Source organism: Paroedura picta, chromosome 17, assembly GCF_049243985.1.
Source record: "Paroedura picta isolate Pp20150507F chromosome 17, Ppicta_v3.0, whole genome shotgun sequence".
Lineage (NCBI taxonomy): Eukaryota > Metazoa > Chordata > Lepidosauria > Squamata > Gekkonidae > Paroedura > Paroedura picta.
This window is the reverse complement of record NC_135385.1, coordinates 8,790,510-8,814,433: the sequence shown is the minus strand read 5'-3', so window position 1 is coordinate 8,814,433 and position 23,924 is coordinate 8,790,510. Positions and strand designations below refer to the sequence as shown.

Genomic DNA, 23,924 nt, shown 5'->3' with positions numbered 1-23,924 from the left:
GGGCGGCGAGCGGCGGAGCCCACCAGACACATCCCACCCGCCACTCCCCGCCCTTGAACGTGAAAACGGAGAGAAACGCGCGGCTTGACACCGGATCGCACAGGGGAGGGGGGGAAGGGAAGGCGAGGCAGACGCGGGCGAACCCCTCCCCCCTCCGGACCCCCCATCACGACCCCCCCCCCGACCCCGGGCTCGAGTGTCTCCCCGCTCCGGGGCTCACCTACCTGGAAGAAGAGGAGGTGGGGGCGGCTCTTCAGGCCCACCCCCCGGAGCCCGGCTCGCAGGATCCGATGGTCAGCCGCCGCCCGCTTCTCCTCCGCCTCCGCCTTTCCGGCTCTCTGTCTCCCGGCAGCTCCCTCTCTCTCTCCCTCCCTCTCGCTCTCCCCCAGACAAATCCGCCGGCGGCCTGAGCGAGAAACGGAGAGCGAGCGAGCGGAGGGAAAGAGCGAGCGCCGCAGCTGCTTCCTCGGATCCTCGGCGCCACTGCGTCAAGGCGAGCGAGCGGGCTTCGGTGATCCGGGGCTGGGGGGCGGAGGTGGGGGGAGAAGGCGGCGTGGTGGGGAAGGGACGCCCAGCCAGGCGCTCCAGGGCTCTAGATCCCGAGCGCCCCCGGGGTTCGCCTAGCCGCGCACAGTGCCAGGAAGGCAAAACGGCGCTGGGAAGGAAGAGGAGGAAAAGAGGGGGGGGCGACCTCTCTCTCTCTCTTCTGCCCCCCTTCGCAAGTCTTCTTTCTTTCCCCTCTCTCTCTCTAGCTTTCGCCCAGGCCTGGCAGCGAGCCGGCTCTCGGGCGCTGGCAGCGGCGGACTGCCGGCGCTAGCGGGGCCATGGCTTTCTGGGGGGTCTCCGGCGCGTCTCCGAGAGCGGCTGGAAGGTTTAATGTAGGGAGTCCGGGAGTGGAAGGTGGGGTGCGTGGGGAGGGGGGTGCGGGAGGGAGGGGCCGAGGCTGTGTGTGTGTTTGTGTGTGTGAGTGCGCGCGCGTGTGAATGGAGGGCGGGAGGCGGGGAGAGGGGGGTGTAACTTCGCCGGGTGCGGCCAATGGAAGTTGGAGCAACCAGAGGGGATGGTCGGGGGAAGAGTGCGCCGCGAACGGGAGGTGGTGGAAGCCGGCGAACACAGATCTTCCCTGGAAACCCCCTCCCCAGACTGCTCCTTCCTTTCTTCCTTCAATCTGTCTTAGCCTTCCTTCCTTCCTTCCTTCCTTCCTTCCTTCCCTTTTTTATTCCTTCCTTCCCTCTCCGCCAGGTTGCACAGCAGGCGACCCGGTTCCTCTGGGAAAGTCGCGCAGGGGACTTGAGGGGCGCGTGTGCGCGTGGTCTGTGTGTCTGCTGAAATCTACTTCCCTCCCAAGCGACAGTTCCGAGCCGGGCAGCTTTTCAGAAAACGGGGGAGATAGTCTGCCAAGACCTTCTTAGCAGAGTTCCACCCCGGTTTCCGCATCGAGCAGCCGAGGGAACGGGCGGGAGAAGGGGACCAAGAGGGGATCTAGGCCAGAAGAAGAAGCAGAAGCAGAAGAAGAATTGATTGATCTTGTTTGTATGCAGCTGTTCCCTGCCCGAGGGAGTCTCCAAGCGGCTGCCAATCGCCTTCCCTTCCTCTCCTCACAAAAGACATCCTGTGAGGGGTCTTCATTTGACATGACCTAGATATTTTACGCCAGGATGGGCGGGTGGATATAACCCGGGTTTAATTGGGGAGGAGGTGTCTCTTGAAGGCCGATTTATTATCGCCCCCGCTCCCTCGACCCGTCCTCCTCTCCCCTGGCTGGTCTGGAGGGACGTTGAAGGTTCAGCACCAAGGAGGTGGACAGCGCCCCCAGCCCTACCTTGGGACACGTCAAGGTGGAGGTCAAGGTCAGCCAGGCAAACATTCAAACATACACGTATCGGTATGTATTGGCAGGCAAAAGGCCCCCGTCTCCCGTCTCACAGCCTCCCATCTAACAGAGGGGCCAACCAGTTCCTCTGGAGGGCCAACCACAGAGCTCAGAGGCCAAGGCCTTCCCCTGACACTGCCTCTTGGCTCTGGGATTCAGAGGTTGAGATCCAGTTTGTCGTCCTGTCTTTTTAGTCCCACAGGTTAACAGTGTATCACAGGGATGTCCAAATACTCTTGTTTGTGGCTGAATCAGATCCTGGAACCCACCAGGCAGAGGCACAGATGCCTGTGTTGAAAGGGGATGCAAAGCAGCAAAAGGTGGTACGCGTCTCCCAGCCAGGTCTACCGAGAAGCCCCAAAATGTTCAACGGGGCTTACTCCTCTGGCCAAAATCAGGAAGATCCCCCAGGAAGAGATGCCCTGCCTCCCAGATTTTAATTGGGAATTATTGGGAGGTGTTGAGATACAAGAACGACAACACACAATACCAGAGAGCAGCTTTCACAACGGCTGCATCAATAGTCTAACAAAAAAAGGCTTCCTTCTCACCGCCGCTATTATTTGGGGGAATTAATGATCCGGGTGGTCATGTATATCTTCCAAAGGCACACCAATAAAAAGCATTTGAGTTGTTCCCTTCTGGGGTATTAATTTCAGCCCGAAGAGAGGACCCACATGTCAAGAATCAGGTAGTTGAGACCCAGAAGGAAGCGTGTTACGTAGCTTATATACTTTTTAGTGGAGGGGGGGCATGGGGACTGCTTTTGGCAGGAACACCGATTCACACAGAAAGAGCAATAGAGTTGCCTCTGATCTACGAGGTGCCAAAACAGCCCCTCTGGCCACCTGGTATTTAGTCTGAGCTCCCAGCAAGGCCATCCTTGAGAGAGGCGATAAGGGAGGGAATGAGGGAGGATGCTTTGAAATGCAAGAGGGGAATGGGAGGGGCACTGTTGAGCAGGCCCAGGAAGATGCCGCAGCTTCATGGGAGATGTGGGAGCACAAAGGATTGAGGGATGAAATTAATTCAAAAGAAATTCAATCTGAACATCCGGAAGAAGTTCCTGACAGTCAGAGCGGTTCCTCAGTGGAGCAGGCTTCCTCGGGAGGTAGTGGGTTCTCCATCCTTGGAGATTTTTAAGCAGAGGCTGGATAGCCATCTGTCAGAGAGGCTGATTTTGTGAAGGCTTAAGGGGGTGGCAGGTGACAGTGGATGAGCGAGAGGGTTGTGAGTGTCCTGCATAGTGCAGGGGGTTGGACTAGATGACCCAGGAGGTCCCTTCCAACTCTAGGATTCTATGATTCTAGGAGGAGTTCGGAGGATAAACAAAAGCCAGAGTGTTGCCAGGGGTTTCCCTTCCTTCCTTAAATTCAAAAGAAAAGGTGGGGAAAAGAAAGGGGAGACGATTGGTCAGAAGACATCACTGGAACAAGGCAGAGCATGGCTCTTTTCCAAACAACAGTTGGCAATCCAGATTTCTTAACGCATTTCATTTCCATAATACAGACCTCGGAAGCATATTTCCATCTGGTTCAAATCGGAGACGGGCACACGCAGGGCAGTGGCGGGCAGGGAAGGAGAACGTTCCAGGACGATCGGCTGGATTCAACGAGCCTCAGGTAGGACAGAGAGACGGAAGATGGGCAGTCAGGGAATAGGATACGGGAATCAGGGGAGCTGGTGTAAGGAAGAGAGTTTGGCCAAAGCATGGCAGACTCAAGACGGTTGGTTCTGCGGAACGGCAAACAGCAGAGCAGCGCCAGCCTGTTCCTAGGTCAAGCTGGGTGAATACCTTGGGTGTCCAAGCTGGGAGGCACCAAAAGGAGTTTGAGTGGGGATCTCCAACGTTGTGTCCCTGGGTGCTGTGGCAGCTGCCCACCCTGTAGCTGGTGCCCGTCAAGTATTTTTAGAAAGTGGGCAGGGCAAAGTGGAGCACGGAGACCCACCAGATTTCCCAGGAGATGAGCGTTGCAGAGAGAATGATCTCATGGGATCTGCTAAAGGCAGGGATGCCAGCCTCCAAGTGGGACCTGGGGATCCCCCTGGAATTCTTGCTCATCTCTAAGCAACAGAGATCAGTCCCCCTGGAGAAAATCGCCACTTAGGACAGCCCCACCCCTGCCCGCTGCAGGCTCCACCCCTGAAGTCTCCAGATTTTCCCAACCCAGAGTTGGCAACTGTAGCTGAAAGAAACTTTGGCTTCCAAAAACTGGACTACTGCCATGCATAGGGGAGGGTCACGGAGCCAAGAGAGGTCGACGTTTGCAACAACAACAAGCCCGTATAAGAAATCTCACTGGTATAACCGGAAAAACGAAACCATGGAAAAATACGGAGAGAATTGACAGGTTGATTAATAATCCATAAAGTTTTCCGCAGCTGTTGTGAGTTCTTTATTAGGAAGAGGCAGACACGAGGAGCCATAAATGCACACAGGAGAACCCTGCGGGATTGTGTTAATGCCCCGGCATAAACCTGCGGCTGGTTCATGCATGGATCCCTGACAACTGTTCAGCGCTCTCATCTCCCGTTCCCCTCACTCACTGGTTATTCCAGCCACCTGTGTAGCCCTCCATGGTATCTGGACAGAAAGACCACTGTGTGAGGCAAGATGCTGGACTGGATGGACCTCTGGTCTGATCCAGCAGGGCTCTTCTGATGCTCTTCTGAAGGCCCTGTTGTTGGTTCTTCGGAGGAACTGGTTGACCATTCTGTGAGAGGGATGCTGGACTGGATGGACCACTGCTCTGATGTTCCCATGAAGACCTCAAAGCTGATTGGCTGCTGTGTGGGTCAGGATGCTGGATTAGAGGGGCCCTCACTGTTCCTTTACATCTGGGATCTTCTGATCAGGAGAAGGCCTCAGCCTCTATGCCCTGTTGTTGTCTTTTCAGAGAAACTGGTTGGCCCCTGTGTGAGGCAGGATGGTGGACTGGATGGACCCCTGGTCTGACCCAGCAAGGCTCTTCTGATGTTCTTATGAAGGTCTCGGCCTCTGTGCCCTGTTGCTGGCCTTCCAGAGAACCTGGTTGGCTAGTGTGTGAGACAGGAGGCTAGGCTAGATGGACCACTGGTCTGATTCAGCAGACCTCTTCTGACATTCCTCCCCTAACATATCAGTTTACATCCTCATGAATTGGAGCCTCAAACATGAAACCGGTCCGCCTCGAACCCTCAACCGTACCCATTCAAATATGCCTTGCCAATAACTCTGGCGGAGGTTTCATTCCTTGCCCAGTATTGACGGGGTTGTCATGGCCCTTTGGCGCTGTGCGAACGCGTCCCCGCGAAGAGACAGTGAATCATTTCCTGCAGAGTTCAATGTTCAGGGCGTGGACCCTTTTTCGTTCCGCGGGCTGTGCGTCTGTGTGTTCTCTTGAGCCCGGAATAAAACGGGCTTGAGGTGATGTTACTCGCTAGCTGATGCCTCTGTTATTTCCACAGAGACAGGGTTGGGGGGGGATCGCGAATTTGATTACGGGACACCGGCTTCCGTGCTGCGCTGCAGACAAGAGAAGTGATCTTCGGAAACAGCAACAGTTCAGGTCCTCCCCCCCCCCTTCCCCTAAACGCTATAAATCAAATGCATCCGGCAAAAAACAGACACACAAACCAATCTCTCCCAAAGGCAAACCCATATCAAGTGGCCCTATATTTAGCCAAATCTAAAACAGACCCCGATAATCGAGTTTGGGACAGGAAGGAGCGAGCCATAAAACAACCGTGCCGATTAATTCAAGATGTCTTCCCATTAACGTCCGGCCGAGAAGAGAGCTCGGGGTCAGGAGTCCTTGGATTGACAGGCCGTCTTTGCGGCCGGGCCGAGACGGCGTCGACGCAGCAGATTCGGGGAAGGCCTAATAAGGCATAACAGAGGGAAGGCCGTGAATAAAACATCTGCTGCTTTGGCCAATTATCTGAAGCACTGCGGGAAGGAGGGGGACGTCGTGTGGTGGGCCACGTCAACTTCAGAAGGGGAGACGGAGGGAGAGGAGGGAAAAGGCTGGGTTGGCCAGACCTGCGTGCACGAGCACAGAGAAACCAGCCAGGGGGACAATGAAGCACACGGTCGGGTAGGGCAGCTACCACATCCCAGATTTTCTGTGGGCCCCGACACTGCCTGCACTTCTTGCCCACACCTCCCGTGCTCGATGCCGCACACGCCACCCGGCCCCAGAAGAGAAAGGGCTTCGGAAGAAGAAAAGGGAAGGTTGGTTTTTATACCTCGCTTTTCACTGTTTGAAGGAGTCTCATAGCAGCTCTGTTTCTCTCTCTCTCTCCTGTTGTCTACTCCCTCTCACCACATGGCCCTCCATGGAGACACATGTCTCTGCAGGTCTCTATAGATATCTCTTATGCTCCCAGACACATGATGCTGGACAAGCTGGCCATTTGTGATGGGGAAAGTTCTCTTTAGAGTCGGCTTCCCTCTCTTCTTTCTCCCCTCTCTCTATTTGGCCTCTCACTTTCACCCTATGGCCTGTTTGGAGAAATCTCCTTGAATGGGATGCCTCGCTTTGTCTTAACCCGGGAGCTGCCCTCTGATCCCTGCTTTGGTTTTGTCCTTTCCCTTCTCTCCACATGGCCTTCCATGGAGGCAAATGTCTCTGCACGCCTCCTACTCCCATGCTCAGGATCCTGGACAAGCTGGCCCTTTGTGATAAGGAAAGTATCCCTTTGATTCAGCTTCTCTCTCTACCTTTATTCTGCAACTTGCAACCTTAAGAGCCAGCTTAGTGTCGTGGGTAAGAATGGCGGACTCCAATCCGGCAAGCCGGGTTTGATTCTCCAGTCCTCCACATGCAGCCACCTTGGGTGAGTCACAGTCCTGTTACTGTCCTCACAGAGCAGTTCTCTGAGAGCTCTCTGAGCCCCACCTATCTCACAGGGTATCTGTTGTGGGGAGAGGAAGGAAAGGTAATTGTAAGTCGCTTTGAGATGCCTTTGGAGCGTAAAAAGCGGGGTATAAACACTAACTTTTCTTCTTCTTGGGAGATGGGCCTGAAAACAAGCCAGAAGGCTAGTGTAAAGATTTAGGAGCATTGTCACTGTTTTAGCTTGCGCGCACACACACACACGCCCTGCCACGGTCCATCAATCTCTGATTTCCTTTCAATAACGTGTCAAGTCTTCATTTCCTGCCCCTTCTCTGAGAGTGCTCCAATGGTCTTCCCCTGAAGTGAGGAAGAAGAAGCCTTGTGAATTTTCTTTGCTCCTATCAGTCAGCTGCATCGATCGATCGATCCCTGCTTCGTTCCCCTGAATAAAACATTTGCTTATCACACCAGTGCGCACGCGTGGGTCCGCGGGTCGAAAAGAACTCTTTGTATTAATTGAGCATCAGCGGACGGGACCGGAGAACCTCGACCAACCGTATCGGACACGGAGGGTAGCTCTTAAGCCCTCCGTCCGCGATCGGTGTAAAATGACTTTTCTTTTTCTTCCAGGGCTCCTAATCAAATGCCAATGATGTCTTTTGAATGATCGAGCGGGAAGCTGAACCTGACCCGTGAAGCCAGCTCATGAAATAATCATGGGCAACAACCTCGGGTCAAACAAAACGCCAAGTGAGCCTCCCTGACATTGGAGAAGCGGGTGTCATGAATAAGTCAAAAACGATCATCAATAATTCAATTCATAAATAACATTTTAAAAAATCATTTTAAAAAAAAGGCTTCATTATAGACTCATATAAACAAAATAAACTCAGTGGCAAAAAAACAGAAGAGAACAAAAGCACATACCTATGGAAATACGCCTTCATAAGACGTTTTTGTTCTGAGCAATAAAGAAAGACACAAACGACATAAGAAAACACAGGGCAAATCAGAAATGAAACCAAAAGAAAAAGGAATGGGGGGGCGGAAGGAGCTTCCATCCAAGTTGGCCTCTTTCCCCATCAAATTAATCAATTCAGTTCAAAACAATGTCGTCTACATCACCTTAATCCAGCCTTTCTCAACTTTTTTACCGTTGAGAAACCCCTGAAACATTCTCCAGGCATTGAAGAACCAGAGAGGTGGTGCAATTGTGCAGCGTATGGTTGGGAAGTAGAGCTGTGGACACGCCCACCTGGGGCCCCTCCCCTTCCCACCCCAGTGGTCCATCCAGTCCAGCATCCTGTCGGTCCACCAGTTTCTCTGGAGAGCTGACAACAAGGCAGAGGATCTGAGGCCTTCATAAGAAAACCAGAAAAGCCCTGCTGGATCAGACCAATGAAGGTCCATCTAGCCTAGCATCCTGTCTCATACAACGGCCAACTAGTTCCGAGGCCTTCCCCCGATGTTGCCTCCTGTCTCTGGGATTCAGAGCTTAGTGCTCCTGAATGTGGAGGTTCACCTCAGCCCCTCAGCCATTGATAGACTTGACCTCCATGAATCCCCCCCCAAGATGACATTTTATAGGCTGTTGATCTTCTAATTGGCTTGTTTTGCAAACAGCCAACATATCTTACATTTGGGGGGGGGGGAAGGCTGTCAGACTTCACACACGCAAGCACAAGAAACCCCTCCTCATCTCAGAATATTCCATTTTAATATGCTCCACTGTAGTGCTGCTAAATACCACACACTGTTGCCCCAATTTTCCACTGTCTGATTTCTCATCCTAGGCAAATTCCATCTGTTGAGAAATTTGGCAGCCTGCCTGTGTTTCGGAGGGAGGGGCGATTTCTGTGTTCGGGGTTTTCCCCCATTCTTGGCTTCCCTTCCTTTCTTCCCCCTGTCGCGAAACGAAGCCCGTTTGCTTGATTTGCACTCGGCAAAAAACGTGAATCATGGGAAGGGCGCCTTTCCGGAGCATTCGCTAAGCTCCTTGTGCATAGATCTTACCATCAGGTTGTGACAGACTCATAGCAACCCACCCAGTGAGAGGCTTCAAGAAGATCAGAGACGCCACACTAGATCAGACCAATGGCCCATCCAGTCCCTCACTCTGTGTCAGACAGTGGCCAAAACTCAGGAGCCGTCAGGAGGTTCGAACTTCAGAAGTCCTCCCACACCTTTGACTCCCCAAGCGGAAAGGAGACACGGCATCTCTGCTCCAGACATAAGAATGTAAGAATTAGATCAAGGTAACACCCATGCAGTCCCATCAAGATGGTTCTCAAAGGCCTCAGGCCTCTTTCACACCACCTACAGCCTTGGGAGGGGCCAGCTTGGTGTAGTGGCTAGGAGTGTGGGCTTCTAATCTGGCGAGCCGGGTTCGATTCCGCGCTCCCCCACATGCAGCCAGCTGGGTGACCTTGGGGCTTGTCACAGCACTGATAAAGCTGTTCTGACCAAGCAATAATATCAGGGCTCTCACAGCCTCACCTTTCTCACAGGGTGTCTGTTGTTGGGAGAGGAAAGGGAAGGCGACTGTAAGCTGCTTTGAGACTCCTTCGGGGAGAGAAAAGCGGCATCTAAGAACCAATTCTTCTTCCTCTTCTTCTTCCTCTTTGGCTCAAAATCCCAGGTTCAGTCCCTGGCATCTTCACTAAAAGCATCAGGTGGTAGGCGATGTGCAAGTATCCAGCTGGAGACCACTGTCCAAGACCCTGGAGAGCTGCTTCCAGTCAGAGTAGACAATACCGGCCTTGAAGGACCATGGGTCAGATTCAGCAGAAGTCAGATTCACGTGTGTCCATGCGTGTTTGATCCCTGGCATCCTCAGTTGAAAGGACCAGGCAGCTGGTGACGGGGAAGACTTCTGCCTGAGAGCCTAGAGAGCAGCTGCCGGCAGAGTAGACAATACCGGCCTTGAAGGACCAGTCATCTGATCCAGTTCTTGGCAGGCTCTTGTGAGCTTCCTTGGCTGCCACAGTCTTGCAGGATTGGGCCAGGATGACAAAACAACAGACCCCCGGGCACGCGTGAGCTCTCCCTGTGTCGCTTCCGCACGCGTGATGGATAATCCACTCCCAATCCAGTTCAGCGATCCTTTGCAAGTGGATTTTGCTGTTTTCTTGCTAGTGTCCGAAGTCTGTTGGGAATGTGTGTGTAAAATTGCTCAGCCCGTGCCCGTCTACCTGCCTGATTCTCTGAAGACGATCCTTTGCTGAACATTTTTGGAGCTGCTTCAAGAGCGAAGCCCCAGGCCTTTGGAACCAGACAGGGCGTCAATCTTCTTTGGCACCCTGACGGCGACAGGCGGGAGGCTGCAACGGGACAGCCTTGCCAAGCCCGAGGAGAAGAAATGGACGCCATCCATCAGCGGCCCTCGGAGGGGGGAATGGCCATAGAGATGGAATCCCGTCGCCCGGAGAGAGAGCGAGGCCGTAAAGAAAATGTATGGCTGGGAAGGCAGGTGAGCAGGGGAGAGGCCCTGTAGGGAAAAGGAGATAGCGAAACAACCGAGGCCTGCGAGGAGAGAGGATTTCGGGTGTCTGTCTCCGTGGCTTCGGCCGGGGCCATGATGCATTACTGATGCGTTGGTTAAAAGGACGGCTCCAGCCCATTGCAGTGTATTAAAGTACGCCTTTATGGCTTCCTTGTCTATTTATTCTAGCATAGCTCATCCGCTTCCTTCCTGTTTTTTTTCTCTGCAGTTCCATGGGAGGAAGGAGAGTGCCTGAAGATGGAGAGCTAGTCTTTTTGTTCCCTGCTTCTGACTAACCGAAGGAGTCTCAAAGCGGCTTGCGATCGCTGACCCTTCCTGCAGGAGACACCCTGTGAGGTAGGTGCGTCTGAGAGGGCCCTGAGAGAACTGAGGTTGACTCAAGGTCACCCAGCAGGCCTCATGTGTCTCAAAGCGGCTAACAAATGCTTTTCCCGTCCTCTATCCACAACAGACACCCTTTGAGGTAGGTGGGGCTGAGAGAGCCTTGAGAGGCCCAAGGTCACCCGGCTGCATGGGGAGGAGTGAGAAATTCAACCTGGATTTCCAAATTAGCCCACTGCTCTCATCCACAACATCACCCTGAGCCTGCTGGCCAACCCTTGAACAGCGAATCGGAATCTGTCCTGGCACTGGAACCCAAGACTTCCATAGAGTCTGTCCACAAAGGCAACAGAGGACAGCAACCCTGAGTTCTATCTCCAGATCTGTTGTTCTTAAATCCAGGCAGGCAAAGAGACCTGAATTCTTCCTTACTCTCCTGTCAGCCCTTGGCCAACTGGAGCCACATGCTGGGGTGAGTCCCCTTTGCTTTTGATCAACACCACGTTCTCCACTGCGCTGTGCCTCTGTGCGCTGAAAAAACACCTTGCCAACTCCAGGCCAAGAGGGTTGACGTTGGCTCATTCGGCATTGTCAAGAAGATTTGACACATTTGCCGAGTTCAGAGAGGCATTTGGCCAAACTCGAGCCAAGTGACGTGGCTCACGGCTGTTGGTGCAGTCCCAACAAGTCCCGGTCGGAAGTCGGTTATTGGCACAGCCATTCCACAAATGGGCATGCAGGTACTATCTTGGCAGGTGACAGAACCCCCAGCTGGAGTGGGAGGTGGGGGAAAGGGTAGCTCTTGGGAGGGCTATTGTTGCTCAAGGACAACAGCACGGATCAGTGCAAAATCAGGGCAAGGAATGGCCTTAAAATGTTGAGAAGAGGGAGTACCACCTCAGAATGGCTGCCATGGGGACCGGGATAACCACAAAATGGCTGCAATAGTAGCCAAAGATGAGAACAAAATGGCTGCCATGGGAACAGGGCTAACAACAAAATGGCTGCAATAGGCAGCCAAAGCCAAGAAGAAAATGGCTGCCATGTAAGGGCTAACGAGAAAAAGCCAAGAACAAAATGGCTGCCATGGGGATTGGGTTAACAACAAAATGGCTGCAATAGGCAGCAAAAGCCAAGAATAAAATGGCTGCCTTGCAAAGGCTAAGAACAAAATGGCTGCAATAGAGGCCAAGTAACAGGCATTGCAACTTGTAGTTTGTATCTATTTGAAATATTTTAAAGCCTATGATTTCATATTTATTTTGTATCTTTGATTTTTTAAATTTTATCTTGTGTAACCTACCCTGAGCCTTTGGGGAAGGGAGGGCTAGAAATATTACTAGGATAATAATAAGATAACGTAGAAGACTATGAAGAAGAGGAGGGTTTCGTGCCCTGCTTTTCACTACCAAAAAGAGTTTCAAAGTGGCTTACAAAGACCTTTCCCTTCCTCTCCATGGCAGACACCCTGTGAGGCTGAGAGAACTCTAAGAGAACTGCTCTGCAAGAACAGCTGTAAGAGAACTGGGACTGGCCCAAAGTCATCCAGCTGGCTGCATATGGAGGAGGAGCAGGGAATCAAACCCAGTTCTCCAGATCAGAGGCTGATGCTGCGGGGGGGGGGGGAGAGAAGGTGCTAAACTGATTTTAATGTAAGAGGCTTCCAACTTTCTTCCCTTAGTACGTCTGTCAGGTAAGATCCTCGGTCACGTACAGGAGCCCTCTTTGGGATTAAATTAAATGCTCCGTAATTCAATTCCAGCGGTGGGGTAGAGGGGGAGGGGGCAGTGGAGGTTTTTTACGACGTGCTTTCAAGCAGTTGACGTTCTAAAATCCCAACCAGGGATGACAGCCGGAAGCTCTTAAAAGCATTCAAGGTTGCCTTTTATTGACTCGAAATTTTGACTTCACTTCCTATTAGCTTCCAAACTAACCAGCTACAAGCCGCACAATAAGGGAGCAGCGGATGAGAGGAGGGAGATGGGAAGGGAGGAATTGGGACAGAAAAGTGGTTTAAAAAAAAAACAATGCTTGCCCCCAGTGAGATGGCTAGATCCTAGCCCAGTAGCCCCTTAAGGATCACGAGATTTTCGAGGTGTAAGCTTTTGAAAGTCAACATTCCCTTCATGATACTAATTTCAAACTTAGCAGTGGCTTAGAGACCAAAACATTTTTGGAGGTATGAAATTTCAAGACACCAGATATACCGGATTCGATCAAATACCAGATTCGAGTTCAGTTGCATCAGATACCAAGTTCAAGTTTAGTAGCACTTTAGAGACCGACAAAATTTTCGGCGTATGAATACGGTTGTGCGCTTCGGCCGTCAGAACACACAACCCTAGTATGAAATGTTGAGAGTCAAAGTCCCCTCCATCGGATACCAGATTTGAGTCCCGTAGCAACTTAGAAAGCAATGAGTGTTTTGGGGTATGAAATGTTGAGGGTCCAAACTCCCTTCAGCAGATAAAGCTGGAATGGAAATCCTGGAGTCCTTATATCTCAAAGAAGGCGGGAGGGGGGTCACAATGAAAGGAGGGTGCACAGATACAAAGCAAAAGGTAATCGAGCTGTTTCACTGTGGATTCAATTTCAGAGGATAGCCGTTTTGCAGTCAAGCCGCTTGATTTGAATCCAGTAGAAACTTAGAGACCAGCAAGGCAGAAGTTTCCAAGCTCCCTTTGTCAGATAAAAGTAGGAACGAAGATTGTCGAGTCCTTATATTCCAGGTTGGAGTGTTGGCAGAGTTTAAAAATGCTAAGGAGGGTGCAGCACTGGCCACTTTAAGAGCAGTTTTATAAAGAAAACAACTTTGTAAAGAAGAGAGGAGAGAGACAAATAGTCCTAACTGTCTAACTGACTAACTTTTATGGAGGGAATGCAGAAAGGGAGAGATTACTTGAAAATATGAGGAAATAACTCAACTATATATGCCAAGCACACATCTCCTCTGATTCCCCTGTAGGATATTCTTCTTATGCTGCTAAATCATGCACATGACAGATCTTGCCTATCCCAGCAAGGTGTAGCGGAGAGGGAGGCCGTATCCTGACTCCTGATTCCATTCTTTGAAGCACCCCTCTCACCCCTCTGAGTGGGATATAAAGACTGTGAAATCTCTGTTCCTACTTTGATCTGACGAAGGGAGCATTGGTGCATGGAAGGTCCTACTGTGAACATCTGGTTGGTCCCTATGTTGCTCCTGAACTTGAATCAAGATATTCTTTGACACAGACTGTCACCCTCTTGACCACAAATCCAACAAGTCCTCATTGGGGAAATTATTATCATCTTCGCACCCAAATACGGCACCTCTCGGTCATAGAGAGCCCGGCCTTTTGATTTATAACGGCAGCCCAGGCAGATCGCGGGCTAGGAAAATAATTGCTGTTCAGGCCAGAATAAATTATGCGCAGCGATGAGTTATCTCTGGGAGGGAGAGGCAAACGTCTGCACACACCTTCGTGATCTATCGCTCCCCATGCAGATGTTTCGCCGCAAAGACATTTTAATAAATAAATCAACACAATGTTCGACTTCCATCTTGGCCCGAGATGGTGTGGAGGATGAGGCATCCGTCCCTGCAGGGACATGGGCCCCTCTCCATGAATTGCAAAATTGGCTCAAGGCCTTCCTGCGGGACGCCGGAGATTAATTGTCTGCCTCTTAACCAATTAATTGATTAATCCATCAACTTTCTTCACATGCCTTTTTTGCATATGCCCCCCCCCAAGAAAAAACCACCCCAACAGTACTTACTGTGTTGGATTCACTTCTAATTCCCCTTCCCTTCGCTGGAGAGCCAGTTTGGTGTAGGCTAGGGGCGTGTAGTGGTTAGGAGTGTGGACTTCTAATCTGGCATGCCGGGTTCGATTCTGCGCTCCCCCACATGCAGCCAGCTGGGTGACCTTGGGCTCGCCACAGCGCTGATAAAACTGTTCTGGCCGAGCAGTGATATCAGGGCTCTCTCAGCCTCACCCACCTCACAGAGTGCCTGTTGTGGGGAGAGGAAAGGGAAGGTGACTGTCAGCCGCTTTGAGCCTCCTTCGGGTAGAGAAAAGCGGCATATAAGAACCAACTCTTCTTCTAGAAGGGAAACCGGTCCATGTTTCGTCCAGCCTGTTGTGTTAAGACGTGAGAATCAAACGAGTCAAGTTAATTAGTTTAGAAACGCGCTCTTAATTTACACCCTTGGTTGTTGTAGTTTGCTCTTTTTGCCTATGGTTGGCCTGCATTGATTTATCAACCACGAGCAAATTTGAGAAAGAACGTGCCCAATGTGAGTCCTGCCCAATGTGAATACCATTGGTCTATCAAGGTCAGTCTTCTCTGACTGGCAGTAACTCACCAGAACCTCAAGTTGAGGCCCTTCACATCAAATCACATTGGCCTGACTCATCCTTTCAACTGGAAATGGTGGGGATCGAACTCCCCGCATGCAAAGCAGATGCTATGCCATACAGGTTGACCATTTTCCTCTCAAAATCATGGTACACCATGGGCTCCTCAACTTTTTTGAGCCTGTGAGTACCTCTGGAGGGTAGTGGACACAACGACAAAACGGCTGCCAAGGGAGATGAGGACAATGACAAAATGGCTGCCATGGGAGGAGGGGACAACCACAAAATGGCTATCATGGGAGATTTATTTATTTATGTCCTGCCCTCCCTAGTGGCTCAGTAATTTATTAACAACAATAAAACACAAACATCATTTAAAAACAGATCATAAGATAGAAACTACAAACATCTTGGTGCAAACCAGGCTATTTCTATCAGAAGTAATACTCCTTGGGAGGTGGGTTATCCAAGTTAATCTTTGCTTTTATTACGAGATGGTTTTCAACCATGTTGTTACCCGCCCTGAGCTATCTAGGAGTCAGAAGTCAATGGGTCTCAGATGAATCCCAGATCCCCAGGATGTTTCTCTCCTGGGCCCGTTGTCCGTTCTAGTTTGCGGAAGCCCACTCCAAGAGGAATTCTCTCTTTCGGCCTTTCCTCCAGAAACTGCCATCTCAAGCAAAACTAAAATCCCGTTTGGTCAGGGAGAACTCAGTGGTTGTGATCAAAGAGCCAAGGACGGGATGCCGGGAACTTTTGTTGGCGACGGTCGTCTTCTCTTCCCTCCTCTTCCGAGATCAAGGAAACCATTTTGCAGCCTGAAACCAGGAGCTGGGAAGAACGGGAGATTCGCCTTAATTAAGGAAAGGTTTGTTTTATGAATTGCTGGAGCGGTTGCTTGCATGAGGAGAACTCCCCATATGGGCCAATCAAAGACTGTAGAGGCAGTAATTAATAAAAATGGGTAATGATCGACCATCTGGCCATGGCGTTTGTTCTTCGGCGCAGGATGAGCATCGAGTCCTGATTAGGTATTCACTGTATGAACTTCTGCAGATGTTTGAGGTGGTAGGACCTCACGAGCTGCCGGAGATGCCGATGAAATAGCGCTGGCACCAGAAGGTGATTTAATGGACCAAGGGGAAGAGGATGGGGGAAAGGATAACGGCTAGGGGCGTATACATGGCGCCCGCCCAGATCCACCGTTAATTGGTGCTTGCTGAAATGCTGATTGGATCAGGACATCGGGAGGTCAAGGAGAAATAGAGAGAGATTTGAGGGCGGTGGGGCAGACAACAAGAGGATCAGGGCCCTGGCCTTGATCGGGGTGCACTTGGCCACATGAGAGCCTGGAATAAATCTGAAGATTTCCACTGACTTAACATAGCCCTGATGGGGATTGCCCAGGCTTAGCTGATCTCATCAGATCTCAGAAGATAAGCAGGGTCAGCCCGAGCTAGTGTTTGGATGGGAGACCTCCAAGGATTCGGGTGGAGTTTGGGTGGATAATTAATACACAAATAATAATCTTGTATGTGCTTTCAGATTCCACAGACATTTCTGGATCCCCTCCAAAAAATATTGCAAATTCTGTGCCAAGCCCTTTGAGAGATTTAACCCTTTTACCTGGGCCAGATCAGTAGAATCCAACTAGCGAGGAACCCACCCGAGATGCCCTTGTTCCTTTACCTCTCTGCCAGCTGTATTGCTATGGTGAGCAGAAGATGGCCTCCCCACACCCTTGAGATCGAGGAGAAACTCCATGTTGCTCATCCACAGTCAATCCAGCTTGGTGGACTAAAACTCTTGCTGGCGAATCGATTCCATGGAGCCAGCATCACTGTCGAAGCCAGGATGAGCACTGGATGTCCAGATGGTGACGAGTGATGCAGGGAGACTGTCCGAGCTGTGAAGGAGGAAGGTGTCATCTGGCGCTCCTGACCTCCCCAGAGGGCGAGGGTGTTCGGAGAAGAGACATCATTGAAAGGTCTGGACAGCTTCCATCCTGATTAAGGAAAGGGTGACTCATCAGAATGTGAATTCCACAAAGCTCTCTCTCTCTCTTTCGTTCTCCAGTCCAGTTGCCCCACAGTAATGTTTATGATTCAAGCAAGAATCAAGTGGGTCACCATTGTCAAATCCCCATCCATCTTCTCAATGAGCACATTTGGCATGTGCAGAAAAAGCAGTTCATTGAGGTAGTGGCCCAAAGCTCAAGATTGTTGTTGCTGAAATTGATTCGACAGGCAATACATGGATCCATATAACCCCAGGAATGCCACCCCCACTGACAACGCTGTCAGTCTTCTCAATGAACACATTTGGCGTGGGCAGCAAAAGCAGGCAGTTATTGAGGTAGTGATATGAAGGTCGTGATTATTCTTGCTGAAACTGACTTGACAGGCAATACATGGATCAATATAACCCCAGGAACCAACTGAAAACAGGCAGGCTTTCCGCACACCCCTGTTCCCTGAAAAAGCCCAGGGTAATTGGCTGAGACTCTTGAGAGGAGATGGATGAAGCATAATGGCAGGGCTTCAGTTAATTGAAGGTTAGTGGAGTAATCAAAAAAGAGTCAGTGAGGTGTAGTCATCAGAGCAGTGGACTAGGAGACCCAGGTTCCAATCCTCACTCTGCCATGGAAGTTTGGCACACACTCAGCATCTCACCTATCTAATAGTGTGGCTGTAGAATTCCCAGGTCAAGCCTGGAAACCAGTGGGAGGGTTGGTGGTGAGGACATGGGGGCATGTGACATTGGTGATACAGTACAGAGTAGGACCTAGGAGTAACGATAGGTAGCTCTAGGAATTGGCTGGAACTCTATGATAAACCATAGAGTTTCCAGTAGTTCCTAGAGCTACCCATTTGACACTTCCACATTGCACCTACGCATGATGTGCTGTCACAGAGGACGCTGGTGGTGGTGGTGAGTTTTCCTCCCACCACAGCTTGGATCAGTGGTTGTGGTTGTGAGGGTAAAAGGGGGAAGGAGAGGATCTTATCAATCACATTGGGACCCACGGGGAGGAGAAAAGTGGCTATAAAGAAAGAAAATTACGAAAATTCTTAAACAGAGCCTTGGGCGACATTCTCTCTTTGGCAAAGTGAAAGGGCATAGCCAAGTCCAGAGAAAAGAGTCAGCTTTCAAAATTTGCTACTCCCAGCCTGTTTCTTATCATGCATTCATGAGGCAGAAATCATTCAAAACCATTATTGTTGAATGTTAGTAAAATAATGGTAGCCTAATGGTAAAAACATTATGATGCAATACAATTATGATGAACTGCAATTAGCACAGGAAATAGCATGTTAGTTTTGTAATGCGTAATCTTAATACATATTATCAATTTCTGTTTATTATAAATGTTAAGTAAAAACGCTGCTTTATTTTTCAGCTGAAGAAGCCAACACTTGTGAAACCAATCCTTATACCGGTATATCGGTATTGGAATTTCAATTCGTACATATCCAATAATAAAGGAATATAACAAGAGCGGCAAACTTTTTTTGTTTTCATTGACCTTGTATGGGTTTTCTTTCCGTCAGGCAAAGGCATTTCCGACCCAGGAAGAGTTTTTTCTATAGCTCACAGGGAACTCACACAAGCAGATCAGACTCAAGGTGCACTAATAAGAGTCCTAAGTAAGGAGAAATGCGCTCAAGGATCCATGAGACCCCCACAGTTTGCTTGCCAAAAGTTTCAAAATACCTCCTGCAACGATGCGGGAGATAACTCAAGCAGTTCTGCTGGCTCTGGCTCAGGCAGAGAGCCTCCTTGTGCACAAATGTTCTGGCCCTTGTTTCATTCAGACAGCGTTCCCATGGCGGACATGTTCCCTGCTAAGGCAGAGTGTTTCTAGAGCTCACACGGGAGTGGCACAAGCTGATCTCCCCCGATGAATCATCCCATCCAGCGAGACCAAGAAGCCGCCATGCAGGTCACAGTGTACCAACGGCAGGAGCTAATCGCTGTACAAAGATTTCCCCTAGTTCTTCTCTCTCGGTCTGAAAGTAGGTGAATCCACATCTCTAAAGGAACTCATTTAAGGCCCACCAAAGTCTTGACATTCTTTCAAATGGTGCTCGGTAGATTGAGGATTTGCCAGGAGAGGGTTTGATCTCGTTTTTAAGGAGGAACGTTTCCAGGGGAGATGGTGCTGAAGCTGCCCCTTCGGTCTTCGCTTTCTCCCAGTCCTTCAACTTTTCCCCAAGTTATGGAGCCACATCAAAGTCATGCTTGTGATTAGATTAAGGCGAGTAGCCATCTTGATTTGAAGTAGCAGAACAAAATTTGAGTCTGATAGCACCTTGAAGAAGTGCGTGCGCATGACTCTTCTAATTAGGCCTTTTCACAACTGGGAAAGTGTCTGCCATTAATCACTACCCTTAACATTTTTATTCCCCTTACGTTTTTGGGAACAGGAACTGAACCCAAAGGCCTAATAAACTCACTTTGCAAGTCAAGCAAGGGGTTATTTGCTCGTCTTCATTACGCTGCATGTTTGTTGGATTTTGTCATGATGTTATTTACAAATTTCCTGCTAATTTACTCTCTCCGTCCTCGGATGGTTTCTAATTTCATTGTCTGAGAACGTGTGCGTGCACACGAAAGCTCACACCTTGAATACAACCTTATTGGTCTTAAATGTGCCGCTGGACTCTGATTTTGTTCCCCCTTCACAACAGACAGATGGGGTGGGGGTGGAGTGAACTCTGAGAGAACTGTGACTGGTCCATGATCACCCTGCTGGCTGCATGTGGAAGCACGGTGGCCGCCAAATCTCACGTTGCTTGTTAGCCTTAAAAGGGTTGGTATGTGCAGGTGGTGCTCTGGCAGCCCGATCTAGTTTCCATTTCTTTACCTGAAAAACCAAAGCAAATGCTTTTGAATGCTTCTGTCAGAAGAAGGAAACGGGATATTACAGCCATGCTCCGGTTTCTGAGCATTCAGCTGGCCTGCAGCTCAGGTCAGTGCTGAAGCAACATCTCTCTTCACGGGGAGCTCGCCAGGGTCCTGAATCGCAACACCTCCCAGCAGATAAACCCGTCCCAGAGAACAGCTTGGCCTAGCTTCCTCCTGGAAATTCTAGCTTTTCAGTGTTCAGGGCTTCAGTCTTACCCCGGTGTGCCAGCCTCAAACAACACATCAAATTTCCTCCCTGAGATGTGGCCAAAAGTGGCATTGTTGAGGAATATCTGCCAGCCGTGTCAGTGGATGGGAGAAATTCATCCCAATGTTCTGCACTGTTCACAGTCCTCTTTCCTCGAACTGGTCAAGGGTGTGAACATTTTTGCTGCCAGAACAGCTTCCGTTCCCTCGAACTCTAGATCCATCGCCCCAATGGCAGCCAGGAGCTGAAAATGAAATCAAAACTCAGACCTTCCCCCTCCCTATTCCAGCCTCACTATCCCTTCCCCATAAGCACTTGGGGGAAATCACTGCTCGCTCCTCCTTCCCTTCGACTTTCAGGAGGCTCAGGTGCCGGCCACCTTTCTCCCCGCTCCTCAGCCGAGGGACGAGAGAGATGAATCAGAGTAAAAGATCTCTCGGTTTCCTGTGATGAAAAGCAGAGGCTCATTATGGTGTTTAGACACAAGATTGATCGGCCTTTGCCGAGGGTAATTGACAGCTGGAAAGCCGGAGGGGATTCGGAGGCCAGGAAGGGCCGAGGGGCGTGGAGACAGAAGGATCTCTGGATGTGAAGAATGGAGAGAACGAAAGGAGGCTGTACGTGCTATTGGGGGTGGGGGGAGGGAGTGTAGTTTTTTATAAGCGTAAGAAGCTACATTCCTCCTTGTTCCAAGTACAGCAATGAGTCCCCCTCATTCTCCCCCCCTTCTCTCTCTCTCTCTCTCTCTCTCTCTCTCTCTCTCTCTCTCTCTGCTGTATTATTCAGTAGAATCATAGAATCATAAAGTTGGAAGGGACCTCCAGGCTCACCTAGTCCAACCCTCTGCAGAATGCAGGAAATTCACAACTACCTGCCCATCACAGTGACCCAAATTCTATTCCCAGATGAGGCCCCCCTCCCCCCCCAAAAAATATAATCCTTGGAGGAAATTTGGCTCCCAACCCCAAAGTGGCAATCAGCAATTCCATGGGCAGGCAAAAAAGGGCCACAAGACCCAAGCTCAGATGCAATCCCTTCTGCCCACCTACTCACCATCTCTCTAAGTTCATAGAACCAGCATTTCTGTCGGCTATCTTGCTTTCCATTTCTGAGGCCATCACTGTACCCTCTGGCAGCAAATTCCACATCTGAATCCCTCTCTGTGTAAAGTGGTATTTCCTTTAGTCCACCCTGAACCTACTGCCCATCCATTTCATTGGATGCTCTCGAGTTCTGGTCACTTGGGAGTTCTAGTGTATTTGCCCCAAGCTGTCAAGCAGTCAATGAAAGAGGCAGCAAAATTATTTCAATCTGGAGAGAAGTGGGTTGGGTTGGGGAGACCCTGATTTGCTTGGACTCCACAGGGGATTTTCTGGGTGTTTTCGGAGCAGATGCTAAAAAGCGCTGAGGGCCAGCCTCTCCGGCCCAGTTGTGTTGGGGGATTCAAATGAAAGACGAGGCCTTGCATTGGTCTTACTGTTTGGCCACATGATCATGATTAATTCCCTCCTGCCTGCCTCCTCTCTCACTTTCCCAAATTACTTCTGGCAACGCCTGATGCTGGAACGGACTGAGGGGATGGGAGGTAGCCCTGAGTGATGGGAAGGGCAGCCGATATTGCGATGTCAGCAGCAAGAGCCCCCCTCCTGCAAGAGGAGAGAGCACGCATCCCGAGAACCGCTGCTGGGCCTGGAAGTGGAAGCAAGAACAATGAAATTCCAATAGGTACGATCTGGCCTGGCTCAGGGACCAATCACCTTCTGCAACTACGGTTCTTCCAAGGCTGTGTCATGTTAAAAGCGTGACCAAGCAAGGGGAATGAAGGGCTGGGGTGAAGATAGAAATGGAGGGGCAAGGCGGGACCAACCTGTGGGTCTCCAGATGTCCATGGACTACAGTTCCCATGAGCCCCTGACAATTGGCCATGCTAACAGGGGCTCATGGGTATTGTAGCCCATGGACTTCTGGAAAGCCACAGTTCGGCCATCCCTGGGCTAGGATGTAAATAAAGGGAAGGATGTAAATGAAGGGGAGGAGCTTGGGAGTAAATGAAGGGGAGGGGCTAGGGTGTAAATGAAGGGGAGGAGCAATATTCTGTTCTCCCATGGCTCCCGCTGGGTGTCATGAAATAGAAAAATGGCATTCTCCAGCAACTCAGTACACAGAGACTTTGTGCCTCCTTGACCCCATGGGTTAGATTATCAAGGTCAGTATTGCCCACTCTGACTGGCAGCTGCTTTCCAGGTTCCCAAGCCAAGGACTCTCACATAACCTGCTTTCTGATCTTTCCGACAGGAGACACCAGGGATTGAAGCTGGAACCTTCTGCCTGCCAGACAGATGTTCCACCACTGACCGTCATACAACACAAACGCCCCTTCTCCTGAGTCAGGCCACTGGTTTATCAAGAACAGTCTTGATGGCTCTGACTGGCAGCACCTTTCCAGCATGTTAAGCAGGGGTCTTCCCTTCCCCTCCTCCTTGACCCTTTTTACTGGAGATGCCAGTGATTGAACCCTGGACCTTCTGCATGGAAAAGAGACGCTCCAGCACCGAGCCACTGTTGAGTCTACACCCTAAACGTTCCACTACTCAGAAGCCTACTCAGGTCTACATAATGGTGAGTACTCCAAGGAAATGGTTCTTAGCATCGCACTTTTCAAGTCCTAGAGTCGGCTCAACCGTTGGCTCAATACAGAGAATCAAGAGCAAGAACGTTTCCAAGGAATGACTGTGCGGGGAAAATAGCCTGGGAGAATCCAGCCATTGCAAGTTCACAGGGGAGAACTTAGAGGTCTTCTCCATTCAACTGACGTGCCCCCAACTCCCATGGCACTCCCCCCAATGTCTTTCTCATGCAAAACATAGTTGTAGGCTACGCAAGGGGTGCAATCGCTCCCCTCTTTGAATTCCAACCATGGCCAGGAAGCAACTCCAAACTCAGCTTCTCCTAACAAAACGCAGAGCCTGACATTGAGTAGCAAAGAAAAATCATGGCCGATCATGTCTTATATTAAAAAATATTAGGGGGGAAAGTTGCTTCCAATTCCAGGAGCCCGTCCTGATTACAAAATACATTGAAATGCAATAACAGGGAAGCTAAAGCAAAGGAGGAGGGAAGGGGAGAAGAGGGCTGGGAATTATTTTTAAGAAGAACAAAAGAGATCAAATCAAGAAAAATATACATTTCCCGCCTTAAGTCAATAACAGCCAGGCTTTTCGCCCGGTTTTTGCCATTCGCTGTAATGAGAGACGGTTTGCTATCCATAAACGGGTACATATTACGCCGGAATCAAAATGAAAACAGAAGAGCTGGGAGACAAAGTGAAATATGATAATTTAAGACGGGATCCGTGCAGCGCTCTGTCATTGTCAGAACGGCATTCGCAGCCTGAGGAACAAACTTTCTCTTGCCACGTGATCCTTTTTGGCTGCTTTAGAGACCCCAGGAAGCTCACGCAGGCTCGGTGGTGATGGTCACTTGAATGTAAGAAGGACTGCATTTTGAACTGAGGAAACCTGGGACCTTAGCTCTGTCCATTGGGTCATCTCTACTGGATTGGCAATAGTTGTAAGGCTGCGTCTCCCCTTTGGCTCCTCCAGGACACATAAGATGAACAGGAAAGCTCTGCTGGCTCAGACCAGGCGTCCATATAGTCCAGCATCTCGTCTCACAAAGTGGCCTATGAGTTCTTCTAGGGGGCCAGCTATAGGTACAGAGGCTGAGGCCTTCCCCTAAAAAGAACATCAGAAGAGCCCTGCTGAATCATTCTATCAATCTGAGAGCCAGCTCGGTGTTGTGGCTAAGAGTGGCAGATTTGAATCTGAAGAGCCAGGTTCAATACCCCCATCCTCCTCCACCTGAGGCCAGCTGGGTGACCTTGGGCCAGTCATAGCTCCCTCAGAGCTATTTTCACAGAGCAGTTCTGTCAGAGTTCTCTCAGCCCCACCTA

At 50.4% G+C, this 23,924-nt stretch overlaps 1 protein-coding gene and 1 long non-coding RNA gene across 5 annotated transcripts in view; one reads left to right on the top strand and one right to left on the bottom strand.

Annotated features, from left to right (window-relative positions):
* The window catches only part of ELFN1 (extracellular leucine rich repeat and fibronectin type III domain containing 1), a 178,797-nt gene that overhangs the window by 123,322 nt on the left and 31,551 nt on the right, over positions 1–23,924 (bottom strand). For 2 of the 3 annotated variants that reach the window (XM_077316881.1, XM_077316878.1), the window contains exon 1: positions 225–886. The exons of the other annotated variant lie outside the window; for it this stretch is intronic. The gene's annotated coding sequence lies outside the window, so the exon portion shown is untranslated. Of the gene's footprint in view, positions 1–224; positions 887–23,924 lie in introns of those variants that run through there. 3 annotated transcript variants of the gene reach the window in all.
* Positions 273–18,329, top strand: LOC143827374 (uncharacterized). Of its 2 annotated transcripts, XR_013227278.1 has the most exons (6): positions 273–493; positions 3,383–3,495; positions 9,332–10,162; positions 10,404–10,531; positions 15,520–15,724; positions 16,402–18,329. It is a non-coding gene; the product is annotated as an uncharacterized LOC143827374 (long non-coding RNA). The 2 variants fall into 2 exon arrangements; XR_013227279.1 differs by lacking the exon at positions 9,332–10,162.